The sequence below is a fragment of the Nicotiana tabacum genome, chromosome 1 (assembly GCF_000715075.1).
Source record: "Nicotiana tabacum cultivar K326 chromosome 1, ASM71507v2, whole genome shotgun sequence".
Lineage (NCBI taxonomy): Eukaryota > Viridiplantae > Streptophyta > Magnoliopsida > Solanales > Solanaceae > Nicotiana > Nicotiana tabacum.
In genome coordinates, this window is record NC_134080.1 from 129,386,663 (window position 1) to 129,406,273 (window position 19,611).

Here is a 19,611-nt window from a genome sequence, read left to right on the forward strand (position 1 = left end):
ATTCTGGAACATCAAGCGAGACATCCTATCATCTCTATATCTTCTTTAGTCTCTTGGCTAGATCTCTCGCTACCTAGAAACCATAGGCTGGAAGATATGCTACTGACGATACTTCTATCATTCCTGGATACTGAATCCTCGCGCTTCTAGCCTTTTATCCAAAGTATGGACTATTCATAACATTCTGCATTCGAGTATCTCGTACGATGTTCACCTTTACCTTACTTACCTTAAAATTACATCGTATCTTTTATCTCTTTCATGACCTCGCTTCCACCTAGGTTTAATTCACGTCTATAACTTGAAGCTTTGTTATAATACTTACACCTCTAGTGCATACACAATCTGGGAGGAGATTCATGCTGACTTCTTTTGAGGCTGGTATTCTTCTGATGCAAATATAGAATATGGCTACTATACTATATCTCTTGTACCTCTGGTATTTAAGAGTGATCTTGTAATGTTCTCAATCATGAGGTCTATAATTTTTTGGGTCCAATAATCAGAATCCTGATTTACTTAGTTGATGTAACTCTTTAGTCTCCTCTTCCTTTTGATCATCTTTCATGTAGTCTCAAGCTATCTTCCGATCTGCGGCTCATGGTATTAGTTATTACTTTAGTCCTTCATGGACGCTATAAAATACCCAGGATATAATCTTCTAATAATTCAGTTCTTAGTCTATGACCTGGACTCAATTCTTTATTTTAACTTATATTAGAGTCTTCTACGACTGTATGATTGTCAACATATATGTATACTCTGAAATCGCAAGTGCATTCATAACGTAACCAACTCTGGATCATTGATCGAATAGTTTTTTCTCAACTTTCGTTAAACGTAAACTATTGCTTTTCCTGGTCTTCTGCCTCCTTGTTGCGTGCATACTTATCTTATCTTAATTCCGTCGCATGCCGAAATTTTTGTGCAACTCATATGATCTCGAATATTACTTTTGGTTTTCACTCCTCATTCGTTGGAGTAACGACCTGACCAGTCATTTTGAGCTTTTTCACTTTTCTCGTCAGTTCCCGGGCGTGACCTACCCTGTGTGATGTATTATGACTTATGTAAATCGTTGGTTTTGGTTTTCAGGGTAATCGGAATGAATTTGGAAGAACAGTTCTCGGTTGAAGCTTCAAATTTAAAAGGTTTGACCAAGATTTCAATTGTTAGTATATGATCCCAGATCAGGATTTTTATGATTTGGTTAGCTCCATTAGGTGATTTGGGACTTAGTAGCATGATCAGAATGCATTTTGGAGGTCCGTGGAAGGTTTAGGCATGAATTGGCGAAATTAAGATTTTATCGTTTTTCGGTTGACAGGTAAGATTTTGATATAGTGGTCGGAATAGAATTCAGGAAGTTGCAGTAGCTCCGTTATGTCATTTGGGATGTGTCTGTAAAATTTCAGGTCATTCGGACATGGTTTGGTTGGGTTTTTGATCAAAAACGGAATTCAGAAGATTTTAGAAAGTTCGGCTTGAATCCGATGTGTTTTGGTTGATTTGATGTTATTTGAGGAATTTTGAAGATTGGAACAAGTTTGGATAAGGTATTGAGATATGTTTGTGCTTTTGGTTAAGGTCTCGGGGGCCTCGGGGTGAATTAGAGTGGTTGACGGAAGAATTTGGAATTTGAGTTGCAGCTGAAGCTTTTAGTTCTGTCATAACCGCAACTACGGTTGGGACGAGGCAGGTGCGACGATCGCAAATACGTAAAGCAGCCATAGATGCGGCCAATGTGAAGTCCTTCATGAACCACAGAAGCGGTGTCGTGGGCGCACCTAGAGCAGTTAATTCAAGGGAGAATCAGTTGGGTAAGTTCCCTAAGCCTCATTACTCATGTTTATGATCAAATTTCCATTGTTTAATCATGATATTAGTGAAAATTAAGGAAGAAAATTGAGCGATTAGGGCTTGAGATTAAGAGACCATTGAGTGGGGATTTGAGGGGGCCATTTGAGGTCCGATTTTGATGTTCTGACATGTATGAACTCGTGAGAGGATTAGGATTCCACTGATGTTAATTTTATCGGATTTCGAGATGTGGGCCCGGGGGCCGGGCTTGAGCAATTTTGGGATTTTGATGTAAATTGGATATTTTTTATTGGGCTTCATTCCCTTAGCACATTTTAATGATTATGTACTGATTGTGGCTAGATTTGGAGCATCCGGAGGTCGATTTGTGTGAGAAAAGGCATCGTGGGATAGAGTTTGGACCGGATCAAGGTGAGTAATGATTGTAAATGATGTTCTGAGAGTTTGAAACCCTTGATTGCACATCGTAGTGCTATATTGAAGTGAGACACACACTTGATAACGAGCGTGGGGTCGTGCACTATTGGGGATTGTGACTTGGTCCGTCCTGATTGATGATTTTACCACGTATTTGACTAAAATCTATTTGCTATCATCATTATTTGGGGTGAATGCCATATTTGGGCTTCGTGCCAACTATTTGAACCCTTCGGGGATTTTTGTTGATATTTCCTCACTGTTTTGACTTTATACTTGAACTCAGTCATGTTATATTCCATTGTTTTCAAAACTCAGCCATGTTTGCTTTGCTTTAACACTTGATGTGATATTTTAAATAATATTTTGGGCTGAGCATCATGTTTCACTGTTGCCCGAGTGGCTTATGTGATTTTGACTGAGTATGGCCGAGGGCTTGTATTGTGAGGATATCTTTTGGGTCGGGCTGCACGCCGCAGCAGTGATACACGAATTTTGATTAAGAGGCAATGGTCCTGAGATATTTACGCTACGAGGTGGCTTGTTAATATGAGGTTGAGAGCCTAGAGATGATGCTACGAGATGGATTGATATTGCGCTTGGGCCATAAGGGGACCCTCCAAGAGTTTGCACACCACAAGTGAGCGCGGGTACCCATTATGATGTAAGATATAGCCCGAGGGGCTGATATTGTTCTATGTGATTGCCCGAGGGGCTGGTATTGTTCTATGTGATTGCCCGAGGGGCGGATTGTTGACACTGTGCTCGAGGGTCAAACCTTATGTGCCTATCATTTACCTGTTTAATTATGTATTTATGCCTGAGGGGCGGATTTTTTGTGCTTATCTGCGCTAACTATTTTGCATTCATTGTGTAACTGTTGAAAAGTCATTTTCAAAGAAGTTAAACTGAGCTAAGATGTCTTTAAGAGATTTTATAGCTTCATTGCTTTCTTACCGGTTTTGTACTGCTTCAATGCAACATGTTAATGCATTTTTTTATGATTTCTTACCATTCAGACTTTAGTTATGATTATTACTCACTGAGTTGGAGTACTCACTTTACTCCGAGCACCTTGTGTGCAGATTCAGATATTTTTGAACCCGGTAGCGGGTATTGGCTGATCGGAGGCAAAGTCATCGGAGTTTAGCAAGGTAGTTGCCAGCGTTCGTAGCACTGCTTTTCTCCCTCCTTATTTCTTTAATCCATATTTTGCACATTTCAGACTTTTCTATTGTATTTAGACCCTAGTAGATGCTTGTGACTTGTGACACCCCGGTATCAGGTTGTGTTTGGGCTGTATTCCGCACATTATAAAATCTTCTGCTTAGTATTTGGTTTATTTACTCATGCTTAGGCTATTTATTAATGTTTAACTGTTTAAAAAAGGAATTGGGACTTGAATGGCTGGCCTTGTCTTCATGGGAGGCGCCATCACGACTGGGTTCGGGTTTAGGTTCATGACAAGTTGGTATCAGAGCCTATGTTACATAGGTCTCACGAGTCATGAGCAGGTTTAGTAGAGTCTCGCGGATCGGTACGGAGATGTCTGTATTTATCCTCGAGAGGCTGTAGAACCTTTAGGAAAAACTTCACATTCTTGAATTCTTATCATGCGTCCTTGATTCAACTTGAAATGTAACTCTTTGAATTACTTTCACGCGTTCGTATGCGCGCATGAGCACTCAGTATCAGATGTGCATCGATGGCTTGAGATTCCCTTACCGAGGGGCGAGATGTGACCTCTATGAGTTGATGTTGGGCTAGTCTGGAGGACTTAAGGCCGTATTCTTGCCTATAGCTTGAGCACCGAGGTGCTGATTGTGTGAGAAAGTGTTTTTGAACTTATATGTTCGATAGTGTCCCTATTAGTTGAAGTGACAGCTGGATGGCTATGCGATGAGTATGTTAGTACTATGAGATGTATCCATATGATTGGAAGCGACGAGAAGGGTCTGCTGTAGGATAGAAGAACTATTGGGTGCTTGATTTCCATGTTGATTCGAGGTATATCCCCGAGTTATGGGCGTGTGAAAAATCTTTTCATGTTTCCCAATTGAGAGTGAAGTAAATTTCATATTGCGTTATGAGTTCAGACTCAGTAAGACTAAGTGACTGCGTAAAGTTTATGATGGTGGAAGGTATGCGGAAAGGTTAGTTCGAGGCGAAGCAGGTAGGTTATCTCCTGTGGAGTGTTTGGAAGTTTGTGTGATCTTTATGTTGTCTGATAGAAGATCTCATTTGCAAGTGAAAGATATGTGATGTAATTTAAATTGGATTTCTTAAGAGAGTGGGTTTAACTGTTGCGAGAGTGAATGCGAGATTTGCAGAAGATTTAAAGTACTTGATGATCTGTGTTTTCCCAAGCTTAAAAAGGATTTATGTTTAACCTCACTATGGTATTATGGCAGCAATAGAGTATATGCGTCATGAGTTATTAAGTGTGTTTTGAAATATGGCTTCGGGCCAAGTGGGGTAACCTGCTATTGATTAGTTGATTGCACGGTTATGTGCTATGTCAGTTCTAGTTTGAGGCGTTCGGGTGAAACAATTATGGCCGGCGGAGATTGAGACCGAGGATTTTTCAAGTAAAGGAAAATTCTTAACAAAGGTTATAGGATGCTTCACAGGTGTGTAAGAATCACGGGATGTCTTGAGTCGTTGTTGGTAAAGGATGCTCAGTGCATAGAGCAGGAAGTTACTTGGTTGTAATGGAATGATATCACATTCTGCGGTGTCAGATTCAGCACGGGTTGTTTGGTTTGTTTGATCAGGCTAATTGTAGTTTGAGTAGAATGGATGACTCTCGAGAATGGTTCTAATGGGTTCAAGATTTTTCATGTAATAATTGGGTATCTTCAAGTTGTATATGTGGCTAGAAACTAAGTTTTCATTGGAAGATGTCAAGACTTGTGGTATTTTCTATATTAATTATGGAATTCTATATATCAGTATTAGGAAGATGAAGGTAATGGCTCTGGATTCGTAGGAAGTCTCTTTAGGGTAAGCATTGTGAACGCAGTGTTGTTGGGAATATCTAGAGAGTACACACCATCTTATGGACCATAAGATGGTGTGGTTTTATGCTTGGGTCTCATGTGGTAAGTCTGGGTTGAGGAATTGTGATATTATAGCAAGAATGAGTATCAAGTTGAAGATAAATCATATGGGAGCTCGGATAGATGGGATAGCTTGGTAGTAGGCCAAACTAGTATGGTAAGGATATGATTAGTTCCTTGGGTGTTTACGAGGTAATGAGTTTCTACAGGTATTTCGCGGCAATGCTCTTGGGTTTTAGAGGCCTGCGTAGGTTGGTTGAGTTAGGAGGATTCAGTCCTGACAAGCTTGTTTTATGCAAAGGAGAGTCGGAGAGTTCTTGTCAAATTCTACCGTGGCTAGAGATGTATATTTTCTGTTGGCATGAAGAGCATGGGATGTATAGTAATTTCTTCTAGATTGGGCTCAATGGAAAGTTCTTGGTTGGTTGAGTACATAGTTGCTTGTGGCTCGAAATGAGATATGAAGTTCTCATGTTACCCTAGGGTGGTATGGCCTATGCGGTATGTTGTGAAGGATTGAGATTGTGTGTGTAAGGTTACGGTTCAGTTCAAAAAGGAAGGTCATAAAGCTCTTAGGCAGCGGGCATTTTCAGATGATTGAGAAATAGTATTGATAATTGGAGGAAATTTTGACGAGAGTGTAAGTTTTAGAAAAAGGCAATATGGTTAAGTTAATGGTATTTCGGTAGCATTGCGACACTTTCTTGCTAGATCGATTGTTGATATTCGAGTTTGCTTGGTAGCACAAAAGAATTATAGAGTATCTCTTGTGGAATGATTGGATATTAGAGGTGTGGTATGTATTCGGACGACAAAAATGGGATCGGATATGGTGATTCATGTGCCATATGGATTTGGAGACGGGGAGTTCTCATATTCAGACTATGTTATGGTTGTGGATCACGTGAATCGACACTATTTAGTGACTATCGGGGTTTGGAGACCCGAGCGGATCTTTTGTTGCTTGGTATGTTAGATTTTGGATGTGATCTTGGGTTCAGAATGGTTGTCTCCGTGTTGTGTTATTCTAGACTATTGTTTTAAGGCGTCGCTGTTGGCTATGCCGGGAATGCCATGGATTGAGTGGCGAGGTTCAACGAATTATGTTCTTGGTAGAGTGGTTTCATATTTCGAAGACCCAGCGGAGGGCTGGGAAGGATTGCCTTCCTTATTTGGGCTCTCGTGAGGGATGTCAGTGCGGAGGCTCCTCATATTGATTCAGTTCCGGTGGTGAGGGACTTTTTGGATGTGTTTCTTGTGGTCGGGCATGTCGCCAAGCAAGGTTATTGATTTCGATATTGATTTGATGCCAGGTACTGTATCGTATGGCACTGGCAGAGTTAAAGGAGTTGGAGGAGCAGCTTTATGATTTCCTTGATAAGGAGTTCGTTGGTAGGCCAATGCGGATGCGTGTTCTAAGGTGAGTCGTCTTGGTTGGCTTCAATTGTATTATTGAGGGATGTGTTGATTCGATTGTTATTGAGCTTATTAGTAATCAGGGCAGATCTATGAGTTACCTTTCCGTGTTGCGAGGCGTTAGGATTTGTTGGTTAGCAGCACATGTGGTGCGGTGTTATTGGTGTCACTCTGTGGAATTCGAGTGGGAGGAGTATTGGATATTATTTGGCGGGCGGTGTGTCCTTTCGGGTTGTGTGGTGTTATGTATTTGCTTTACCGTGGTAATGATGATTTACTTTGGTTCTAGGCATCAATTGTGCGTGGTCGTCAAGCTCGAGCAGAGTTACTTGAGGTGTTTCATGTGGAGTAGTGTTTGGATAGGATCGTGCTTTGCAACGAAGTTATGTGGAGGTATGAACTTGCGGGATAGATTTGTGTATTCTGTTTCTATGATGTGAGACGGGTTTTCATCCTTGCATTGTGGTGGTACCAGTGAGCTTGCGGTACAACTCATTCATTTGGGTCACTTTTCATGATTTAAGTATGTTCATATTGTTGCTTATTGGTGCGCGGATTGCGCAAGTTGCGGCTTTAGTCTGTATTGAGGTGTCATGTCACCAGAGTGGTGTTGGATTAGATGAGATCGTTGGGATCATTAATGAATACAATCGGATTCGGTTTCAGCAATATGGAAGGATAATATTGAGGTTCGGCTCAGAAATTTGCTATGGTCTTTGCTAAAAGAGAAGTGGTTTCATGACTGGTTGGTCTGAGAAATGGTTATGGTTTACTGCGTGTTTTGCTTATCATTGGAAGTATATGGAAGCATTAGAATGAGACTTTAGTTGATAATAGGTTTTCTATTAGTATTCAACTGTTGTGTGCAGCTACTGTGATCAGAAGTTATCGCTACCAGTGTTTGCGTTATGTGGTATATCTTGTAATTGCACCCGAGGTTGCAGGTATGGGTTATTACAGCTGGTTCGGGCTTATTCTGAATATAGATATGAGATTCGGATCTTGTGAATGATTTCGGAAGTAGAAATGTGGTTCTAAAGTTTATGGGCTAGGTTGGATTGTGAAATTTGACTTACATTGTGTTATCGGACCTATATGAGATAGGGTGACGTGGAATCACCCCCGGGTATATGCATGGTAGGGTTATTCAGCGATTGGTTGGCTTTTGGAACAACTCTGGGCACGTTCGAGGACGAACATATGTTTTAATGGGGGAGGATCTAACGACCCGACCAGTCGTTTTGAGCTTTTGCACTTTACTGATCAGTTCTCGGGCGTGACCTGCCTCGTGTGATGTATTATGACTTATGTAAATCGTTGGTTTTGGTTTTCAGGGTAATCAGAATGAATTTTGAAGAACAGTTCTCAGTTGAAGCTTGAAATTTGAAGGGTTTGACCAAGATTTGACTTGTTAGTATATGATCTCAGATCAGGATTTTTATGATTTGGTTAGCTCCGTTAGGTGATTTGGGACTTAGAAGCGTGATCGGAATGCATTTTGGAGGTCCGTGGAAGGTTTAGGCATGAATTGGCAAAATTGAGATTTTATTTTTTTCCGGTTGATAGGTAAGATTTTGATATAGGGGTTGGAATGGAATTCCGGAAGTTGCAGTAGCTCCGTTATGTCATTTGGGATGTGTGTGTAAAATTTCAAGTCATTCGGACGTGATTTGGTTGGGTTTTTGATCAAAAACGGAATTCAGAAAATTTTAGAAAGTTTGGCTTGAATCCGATGTGTTTCGGTTGATTTGATGTTGTTTGAGGAGTTTTGAAGATTGGAACAAGTTTTGATAAGGTATTGGGATATGTTTGTTCCTGTAGTTGAGGTCCTAGGGGCCACGGGGTGATTTCGGGTGGTTGACGGAAGAATTTGGAATTTGAGTTGAAGCTAAAGCATTTGGTTTTGTCATAACCGCACCAGTGGTTGGAAGGCTGCAGGTGCGATGATCGCAGATGCATAAAATAGCTGCAGATGCGGCCAATGTGAAGTCCTTCAGGAACTGCAGAAGCAGTGTCGTGGATGCACCTGCGGTAGCGCAGGTGCGAGTGTTTTACTGCAGATGCGGAGATTTGTCATTTTTAATGAAGACCGTAGATGCAGTGGAAAAGTTGCAGAAGCGGGACCGCAGAAGCGGTAATGGGACCGCAGGTGCGGAAATACCTGGGTCAGAAAGTGTATAATGTTCCTTCGTGAAATTTTGCTAAGTTCTCCATTTTTGAAGACGGGAAGCGAGCTAGAGCAGTGAATTCAAGGGAGAATCGAAGAAAATCAGTTGGTTAAGTTCCCTAAACCTCATTACTCATGTTTATGATCATTTCTCCATTGTTTAATCATGATATTAGTGGAAATTAAAGAAGAAAACTGAGGGATTAGGGCTTGAGATTAAGAGACCATTGAGTGGGGATTTGAGGGGGCTATTTGAGGTCCGATTTTGATGTTCTTGATATGTATGAACTCGTGAGAGGATGAGGATTACATTGATGTTAATTTTATCGGATTTCAAGACGTGGGCCCGAGGGCCGGGCTTGAGCAATTTTAGGATTTTGATGTAAATTGGATATTTTTGAGTGGGCTTCGTTCCCTTAGCATATTTTAATGATTATGTACTGATAGTGGCTAGATTTGGAGCATCCGGAGGTCGATTTGTGTGATCAAAGGCATCGCGAGCTAGAGTTTAGACCGGATCAAGGTGAGTAATGATTGTAAATGATGTAATGAGGGTTTGAAACCCCGGATTGCACATCGTAGTGCTATATTGAAGTGAGACACATGCTTGATGATGAGCGTGGGGTCATGCACTTTTGGGGATTGTTTCTTGGTCCGTCGCGATTGATAATTTGACTGCGTATTTGAATGAAATCTATTGGCTATCATCATTATTTGGGTTGATTGCCATATTTGGGCTTCGTGCCAACTATTTGAATCCATCGGGGATTTTTATTGATATTTCCTCACTGTTTTTACTTTATACTTGAACTTAGTCATGTTATTTTCCACTGTTTTCAAAACTCAGCCATGTTTACTTTGCTTTAACACTTGAAGTGATATTTCAAATAATATTTTGGGCTGAGCATCATGTTTTACTGTTGCCCGAGTTGCTTATGTTATTTTAACTGAGTAAGGCCGAGGGCCTGTGTTGTGAGGATATCTTTTGGGTCGAGATGCATGCCACAGCGGTGATACACGGATTTTGATTATGAGGCCATGGGCCTGAGATATGTACGCCACGAGGTGGCTTAGTGATACGAGGCCGAGAGCCTAGAGATGATGCCACAAGATGGCTTGATATTGCGCTTGGGCCGTAAGGGGCCCCTCCAGGAGTCTGCACACCCCCAGTGAGCGCGGGTACCCATTGTAGTGTGAGATATAGCTCGAAAGGCTGATATTGTTCTATGCGATTGCCCGAGGGGCTGGTATTGGTCTATGTGATTGCCCGAGGGGCTGGTATTGTTTTAAGATATTGCCCGAGGGGCAGATTGTTGACATTATGCCCGAGGGGCGAACCTTATGTGCTTATCTTTCTTATTTGAATGTCATTTACCTGTTTAATTGTGTATTTGTACCCGAGGGGCGGATTTTTTGTACTTATCTGCACTAATTGTTTTGCATTTATTGCGTAACTGTTGAAAAGTGATTTTCAAAAAAGTTAAACTGAGCTAAGATGTTTTTAAGAGATTTTACAGCTTCATTGTTTTCTTACTGGTTTTGTACTGCTTCTATACAGCATGTTGATGCACTTTTCATGATTTCTTACCATTCAAACTTTAGTTATGATTATTACTCACTGAGTTGGAGTAATCACTTTACTCCCTACACCTTGTGTGCAGATTCAGGTATTTCTGAACCCAGTAGCGGGTATTGGTTGATCGGAGGCAGAGTCATCATTGTTTAACAAGGTAGATGCCGGCGTTCGCAACACTACTTTTCTCCCTCCTTATTTCATTAATCCATATTTTGCACAATTCAGACTTTTCAGTTGTATTTAGACCCTAGTAGATGCTCGTGACGTGTGACACCCCGGTATCAGGCTGTGTTTGGGCTGTATTTCGAACATTATAAAATCTTTTGCTTAGTCTTTGGTTTATTTACTCATGCTTAGACTGTTTATTAATGTTTAACTGTTTAAAAATTGAATTGGGACTAGTTGTCAGGCCTTGTCTTCACGAGAGGCGTCATCACGACTGGATCCGGGTTTTAGGGTCGTGATAGTTAGCAATAGTAGGCGCCACTATTTTTATAGCGTCCATACAATGTAATAGTGAAACTTTTTTTTTCTTGCATGACCATTTTTGTTCTTTGAGTTACCATGTTTAGGTTGAAGCCTTCTTCCTTATTTCTTCAGTTAGTCTTTCGCTGAAGTACTTAGAGAAGACCTTCTAACTCTTATAAAGTCGCGAGCTTATTACATCGCATGCCCGCTGGAATTCTTAATGTTCGTACTAACCTATGTTTATCCGTAGTTCTTGCCTTCACGTCATTGTGCTTGTAGGGTTGCTTCTGAACTAATATCTTGACTGTCTTCCCAGTGGCACTCTCTTTTATTTCCATAACATTCATACGATACCTTTAACTAACCCAACTCCAATGTGAATATTCCTCAACTAATACAATGACATCACTGCGAGCCTGAATTCACTATATTAGGTTTTACCATGTTTATCTTGCACGATCTGCTGACTCAACTGTAACCTCTTGTTTTGCCATAACTAGGCTCTTCCTGAATCAGCTACCGACTACTTGTTAGCTCATTCTCGTATCAATGTTCCGCGTAATCTTTCTTGGGTTATTTCTTGTCTTAACTTACCTCACGTACTGGCTCCTTATATATCAGTAACATCCCGGGCAGGAACCCATACTACCTTTTTTTTATGCCGTGGTTACATAGCATTCTGGACTCATAGCATATCTGTAACATCTGGATAGGTGCAATCTCATACCTTTCTCATTTTTATCGCATTCTTCCTTTATCATTCTATATTCCCCCCTTTAGGGGAGTACTAAGACTTGGAGCTATAACGAACTGCCTGTAGATGTTTTTTCTCTTCATCTTTGGCATCCTTTCACATCATCAATGACCCTTACTCGCCTTGAGGTAATCCTTCTATAACAAGGATAACAAAATTCCCCACTCGCAATGGTGACACTTAATATAACTAGCACATACAATCCCTTAAGCTTAACTTTGCTCATATTGCTTGCTTTAGGGAAGCGTCTCCCTGAATGACCATTCTCTAAATTCATCATGGATCTTTTCTGTTGTCCATTTTATTATCACCTGAACGAAAGCTGAAACTCTCAATGCTGACTATTATCAAATCACTCAGTTCCTAATTCATGTTTAGTTTATCTTGTTCACCAGTCCATATTGATTTTATTACTCTGGGTCTAACTTTTCCTTCTGTTAATCACATTAGAGTAGTAAACTCATTTCTCAAAATGAGGATGTGACTGTATGGCCTATACTCTTTTGTTGTCTTAAGGCCTATCACCTTTCATATCTTTCTTCATCTGACAATAGATTCTGTAACACTCTACCGTTGTCATCCATATATCACATCTCACTCATAATTATTCCTTATCTCTCTTTTCATTATTCTGCTAATATTTCTTCGTATCCCCTTTCTTGTGAAAACTTCAATACGATATTCTTTCTCTTTTATCTCTCCTTGCTTCATTCATTGTCTCTTCGGGTTGCTCAACGTCCTCGCTCTACTAGGGACAAGAGTCACACTAAGGTAATATTTATCCCTTCCAAGCTTTCAGTGCTTATCTTCTGAAATTTTTTGATAAAGCTAATATTCACATCTAATTATAATATTCTAAAGTGCACCATCTGGGTGTCTCACAAGGAGATCTATTAGCACATTTGCAATATCCTTTGACAATGTCAACTAACGCAAACAATCAATTCACCATTTTGGGTTATGCTAACCCCAGCCGGATCCTGATATCCTGTCCTTTTCTTAATCTACACCTGTTAGCCCCCAATATGGTATAATTGAGATGGGTGTGGCCAATTATACATAGCTCTGTTTCTGTTGAGGGTAACTCACAATGCTTATATTTTTCTGTCGGGACTGTAATACCGATAATCTTCATTAACTGGGTGCCTCGTACCTTCTTCACCTTGCTTCTTTTACTTGCTAAAACTTGTGTCTCCCTCCTTATTCCTTTTTACCGTAAGAGTGGATAAACATTATTACCTTAGAGATTCTTATCAAGAAGCTTACACATCTTAGTATACACATGATCTGTTGAATACCTCACATTTACTTTTCATACGCATGATGCAAAGTCGAGTTCCTCTGACTCAACTCTTCCATAGCTGTATCTTTTACCAACCATCTTTCTAGATGTAGGTATCATCATACTATAAGTAAGATAGAGTTTAGGAAATTGAGTTCTTACAACTGAGCTCTACCACACGATCTAGAGTAGGAAGAAAGAGTGACAATCCTAAATGCCCTGTAGCCTCCTACTTATAAGTGTGGTTCACGACACACCCACAAACAAGACTCTACTAGACATGGCTTGTAGACTCCCTAGGACAGACCTGCTCTGATACCACTTTTGTCACGACCCAAACCGATGTCCCGCGATGAGTACCCGGTACCTTACTCAACCGAGTACCAACATAATGTATCTTTTCATGTCATACTATCATAGATAACTGAGCCGTAAGGCTGCCGTGAGATAGCTAGAATACAACATGTGACATCAGCTTATACATAAGATATACGGGCCTATAAGACCAAAATAACCACTCGTATACTGAACATAGGCCAACTAGGCCATACAATCTTTTACCTACATGACATCTAACTACAAGCCTTTAAGAATACATTATTTTCATAAAGGTCAGGACAGAGTCCCGTCATACCAAATAGTACACGTCTAAATCTTACTAACCAAACAAGCAACTCCGAAGCATATAGAGCGCACCAACATCTTCCGTTGAGCTGATAGCCTACTTGGAGGGCTCTTGACTTGTCTATCGGGACTTGCGGGCATGAAACGCAGCATCTCCAGGCAAAACGGACGTCAGTATGAATAATGTATCGAGTATGTAAGGCACATAAATAAGTACATAACAGACATGGAAGAAATATGGAGTAAATGACTCAACCTGTAAGTTTGGAAAACTTTGTAAATCATGAAATACTTATAGTGTCATGCATATGCGTATGAATGTCATGTCGTGCATGGGTACATGTTTCATAACATCATCAGCCTCTTAGGGCATCCCATCGTATCATCTCGGCCACTGTGGGCAAAATCATCAACGTATACCAACTGATCAGGTGGTGGTGCGTATATAATATCGAACCTTTTCCTATATCCCATATACATATATTATACATATATATACCTGTATATAACACCTTCTGGTCATGGGTCAATGTACATGTATAAATGCATGAAATGCATAAGAAATACATTAATAAATTTCATCGGAATGCCATAAGGATCAGTATGCCTTTCGGATAAACATTATCAAGTACGTATTTTTCTAAGACCCATGAACAGAATATATAATACTAATTTACGTGGGGAATCAAGAATATAGACACTCCTAGTATTTCTATGAATAGAGTCATTTATGAAAGTTGCGTATCTTGCTCGTTTCATTTGTATTATTTGGATCATGCCAAAAAGAGAGAATGGATAGCCTTAACATACATGAACCGATTCTCTTGACAATCCATCTAACACACACCAATCACGACGAAACACGTAATGGCAAGATAAAAATAGGGAACGATCCATATGATATTCTTAAAAAAATTGCACCGTACTCCCTTAGAATCGCAAATCCCATTGTTATTACGTTATGTAATCTTGAGAAAGAAATTATATCCGTTATGAAATCTTACTCTTACGTTATGTATTTAAACATATTGAGAAAGAGAATTCCATCCATTAGCTATGTATTTGCTCTCAACGAATTAAGGGAGGTGATGGCTTTTAATAAAGAGAGTGGGCCCCACTTTTTAAGCTTGGTGTCACCTACCTTTTTAAGTGTGTCACCTTTAATTCTCTTTCAAGAGTCATAACATATGAAAGGTGGGGTGCTGCCACGTTTGGGAGGGGTTAGGTCTTATCCAAATATTATTAATTAATTACCCACTAATTTTAATTAAATTGTTAATTCCCTCATTAATCAATAATCCACATAATCAAGAATTATTACTATTATGGTCATATGGTACCTTGTATGGCACTAGTCCAAAAATACCGGGTATTTTAACTCGGGTCGTATTTTATCCCAAAATATCAAACTTCGATGAAAAATTCATTTTCTTCGATTTGCTTACCCTCTAACCTTCACGAATATACTCATCACTTGTTTGAAATAGAGTAATTCTTATAATCTCAAAATATTATCATTTACGAACTTACGTCAATTAGCTTATGCCGAAACTTTAACATACGACAATACAGGATATAATATCTCTTTTCTTAGCTTTCATCAATTTATTTATGGCGTACTTTTACGTATGAAAATTTGGGTGTAACAAGAATTAAGGGATAGCCTTAACATACCTGAACTGATTCTCTTGAAAATCCCTTTAACACCCGTTGATTACGACAATACGTATCGGCGGATCGAAGAAGAGGAAAATTCGTATGATGATCTTGAGAAATATTGCACCATAGTCCCTTAAAATTATAAAATCTCACGTTGCTTAAGGTTTTATGAAATCTTGTTGAATTGCTAATATTTTTGAATATACCATGAGAATCTTGTTGAATTGCTAATCTTTGATGTATGGCACTAGTCCATAAATACCGGGCATTTTAGCTCGGGCCGTATTTTATCCCAACATGTCAAACTTTGATGAAAATTCATTTTTTTTTATTTGCTTACCCTCTCACCTTCACGAATTTACTCATCACTTGTTTGAAATAGCATAATGCTTATAATCTCAAAATAATCTCATTCCCGAACTTACATCAATTAGCTTATGACGAAACATTAACGTACAAAAATGCGGAATGTAACATCTCATTTCCAAGCTTATATCAATTTACTTATGGCGTACTTTCACGTACAAAAACATGGGGTGTAACAATTATGAGGTGAAACTTATGCCAGGCCCCATATTAGGCTAAGTGATATTGATCATTGAATTTAGAGCGGATCAGCACTTGGGCTCCGTCCCTCCGAATGAGGTGATAAACCATGTTATATTAGGCCCTGTGAGTGCAGACACTTTATATATGCTTAGTGAGGGACTTATGTAAGGCATCTGTAAGTATTGAGTGTGTGTATGTGATGATCCAGGGGCATTGTGACATGCACCATCAGAGTGTTGAGAGTGTAATTGAGGGGTACTTGTGCCAGACACTATAAATATGCTGAGATATTTATATACTTGATGATTAAATTGTGATGTTGTTGATTTTGGCATGTATACTTGTCATGCAGGCATTGAGCGATATTTTCATCCTACTAATTGGTTTTTGAAATCTCTATTAGACATTTAGAGCTCGGAATCGCAGTTTAAATTGATAAATCCATGCCTAGGTGATTTTTGTGGAAAAGTTGATACCTTGACTGATATACTTGAAAAGTATGATTATTTCTCTAATTATTGTGATAAGGTTGAATTTGATATTACTTGAGTTGCGTTTCCTTTTTGCCATTATTATGTTGTTATTGTTGTTGTTAGCTATTGAAAATGAGTATTGGACCTTTCCAAGCTCGTCACTGCTTTTATCCCGAGGTTAATCTTTCTACTTATTGCATACATGGGATGAGTTGTACTCATACTACACTTTGCACTTCATGTGTCAAAACTTACACAAATTATTTGGACACCAAGAGTTCAATTACAAGAAGAAGAGGGTTAGCCATAAATACCTCAATAGAGCTTTTAAGCGAATTCTACTCTTTGAAGTCATCTTAAAATGGTAGAGTCGAGGCTCATTTCATAATCTATTCATATTTTCTCATGTCATAGGCATCACCATGCACAATTATAGCTCAAATTCTCGGCATGTTGGCCACACTCTATTTCCCGAATTCATTTAATTCATTTCAAACATCTTTACAGATTACCAACAACTAGACACAATCAATGAAATACATTTAGTACACATGAAAGCATTTATAAGTATCAACCATATCGAGTTTTCTCACACAATTTGGCATACTAGCCTTTATTTGAAACACGACTCAAGCCGTAACATTTTAATATGCAACTCATACTAAGGCTCATTTCGGAATAGTCATGTTTATGGATAATAATGCTCATTTTTGAATAGTCGTGTTTATGGGTAATAACCCGGAATATAAGATTTATGAACTTTGGGCCAACCATGCTTGAACTTATGAAAACATTTATGGAATTTGATTCCAAGAGAGAAAGTTTAGCCAACATACATTGTTAAGCTTTCCTTAAGTTACTACAACGTTCCAGAAAATTCTAGCAATCCCAGTCTACTTCGAGACATAACAAATTCGAACACAAATTAGGAAGATATTCATAGTTTCAGCTCATTTGAGCATTTTATCAAACACTAGTTATGCATCTTGATTTCAAAGCTCTTCTACAAGATTTCCTTCATTCCCCAATCCAATCTTTACTTATTTGTGTTCAACAATCTTCCCACAAACCTAATTTGTACATGCATGTATACATAATACTATTACACCCAAGAATCATACTTGTAACCCATCTTATACCCCAAAATCAAAATTAAAGTCTAGTGTGTAGAACCTTACCTCTTAGATGAAGATCTTGAGATTGGTTTCCTTGATTCTTGAAGATTGATGAAAGATTGAATGGTTATAATGCTAGGCTTCCCCCTTATCTCTCTAAAATGCTCTCACCTCTCTCTAGATTTAGTATATAATATCCCCAAATGAAGCCCCAAAGTTTATTTATCAAAGTGTGTTTGGATATAAAAATTTTCAAAAATGACCCCCGAAGTCAAATATGTGGTGCAATTATGCTATAGCATAATCGATATGTGGGCAGCAGACTTGCATCATAATCATTATGCGATAGCATAATTGACAGCATAATCAATTATGTGTCAGCATAATGAACATGAGACAGCATAATTTTTGCTCGACTCTGCTTCACTATGCGACGCGTATGCGGTCCGCAAAGTCATTTTGCGATCGCGAAATTGATCGCAAATCCTGCCTTTGCTAATTTGTTTATAACTTTATGTAGGAATGTCCAAATGACGAACGATTTGAAGCGTTAGAAACTAGACTCAAAGCTGTTTCATTTTATAGGTTGTTCATCACATAAAACTTTATATATATTTATATATGCTCGCCCAAAATGTGGACTTGTGCAAACTCATTTGGAATTTTAGCCTATTATGAAAATTTTCAATTTGACTTACACATAGGCCTTTCCTTGGACCCCAAATTACTTATTATATAACTTATACACTTATTTACCAAATTTAATTGATGTCCATCATGTTAATAGCACGTAAAATATTATAATTAGCCTACCTGGTACCACAAAATCCTAAATTACTTAGCGAAATTTTTCGGGGCATTACAAGAAAGTTCAGTATATCCTGAATGAACTCAAATAAGTCTAAGACTAGTAGCATTTAGGAAAGATGGAATACTGCCCTGGTAGTAGAATGTGGGTGTAAATTGTGATAGATAAAGGATGACGTTTGGGCCTTCGATTGAGTAATGATTTGAAGAAAAAAAAGGATTCATGAATTGTACGGGATTAAAATACCCAAGTAAGGTTAATCACATTGGGATATTATGAAATACTTATTGAAGCATGGTATCGCCCCACGTGGATCAGTCTAATAATATCAGATATTCCCCCAATGAGACGTGGGCCCTAGTGGCAGTATTACATAGAAGGTCAAGTTATCAGTGGTAGATTATAGATCAATATTGAGGTAAATCAAAAATGGATGTATAAAAGCTACAAAGTATGAGATGATAATAGGCCATAATTCTTAACATGAATAGTAATGAAGAAGCATTAAGGACTCAAATTTATATATATAGGATAAGAAAGAAAAGTAATCTGGAGTTTGGTAGCAAACCTCAGCAACGTTAAATCGAAGTAAGAATTATGATATAGTATGACCTATCTAGATACAGTAAAGGCATATGGATAGATAACTGGGTCTATGAAACAAGATATAGCAATATTCTTAAGTTCAACAAAGTACCGAGCAGAGAACTTCAAGTATACCTATATATACCCAGAGGAACATCTTGTCAAACTTTGTATATGTTTACAAAGTGAGGCCAAGAGATTGGCTAAAATCTAGAGGGGAAAAGGAGAGAAAAGTCGCCTAGGCGCACTTACAAGGTTAGAGTCATACAGGCTGCAGGACAGAAGGTAGCAAGAGCTAAGAGATTGGAAAGATTCCGACCACAAGTCATGGTGTGAGAAAGAGGCCTAAAGGGGGGAATGCCCTGGCCTTTTGATTTATTCACATAATAGTTGCTTAAACGGCAAGGAAAATATTAAAACCATTCGTAAGAGCTATCCGATTATGAGACAAATAAGTGCATCAATCAACATTCGAGGACGAATATTCCAAAGGGGGGAATGATGTTACACTTCATATTTTCGTACGTAGAAATATGCCATATGTAAATTGATATAAGCTGGGAAATGAGATGTTACATCCTGCATTTTTGTATGTTAAAGTTTCGTCATAAGCTAATCGACGTAAGCTCGAGAATGTGATTATAAGTATTATGCTATTTCAAATAAGTTATAAGTAAATTTTTGATGGAGAGGGTAAGCAAATTTAAGAAAATGAGTTCCGTCGGAGTTTGACAGTTTGGGGATTAAATACGGTCCAAACTATAATACCCGGTATTTATGAACTAGTGTCATACAAGGTACCATATGACCATGATAGTAAGGTGTATAAAGTATGTTA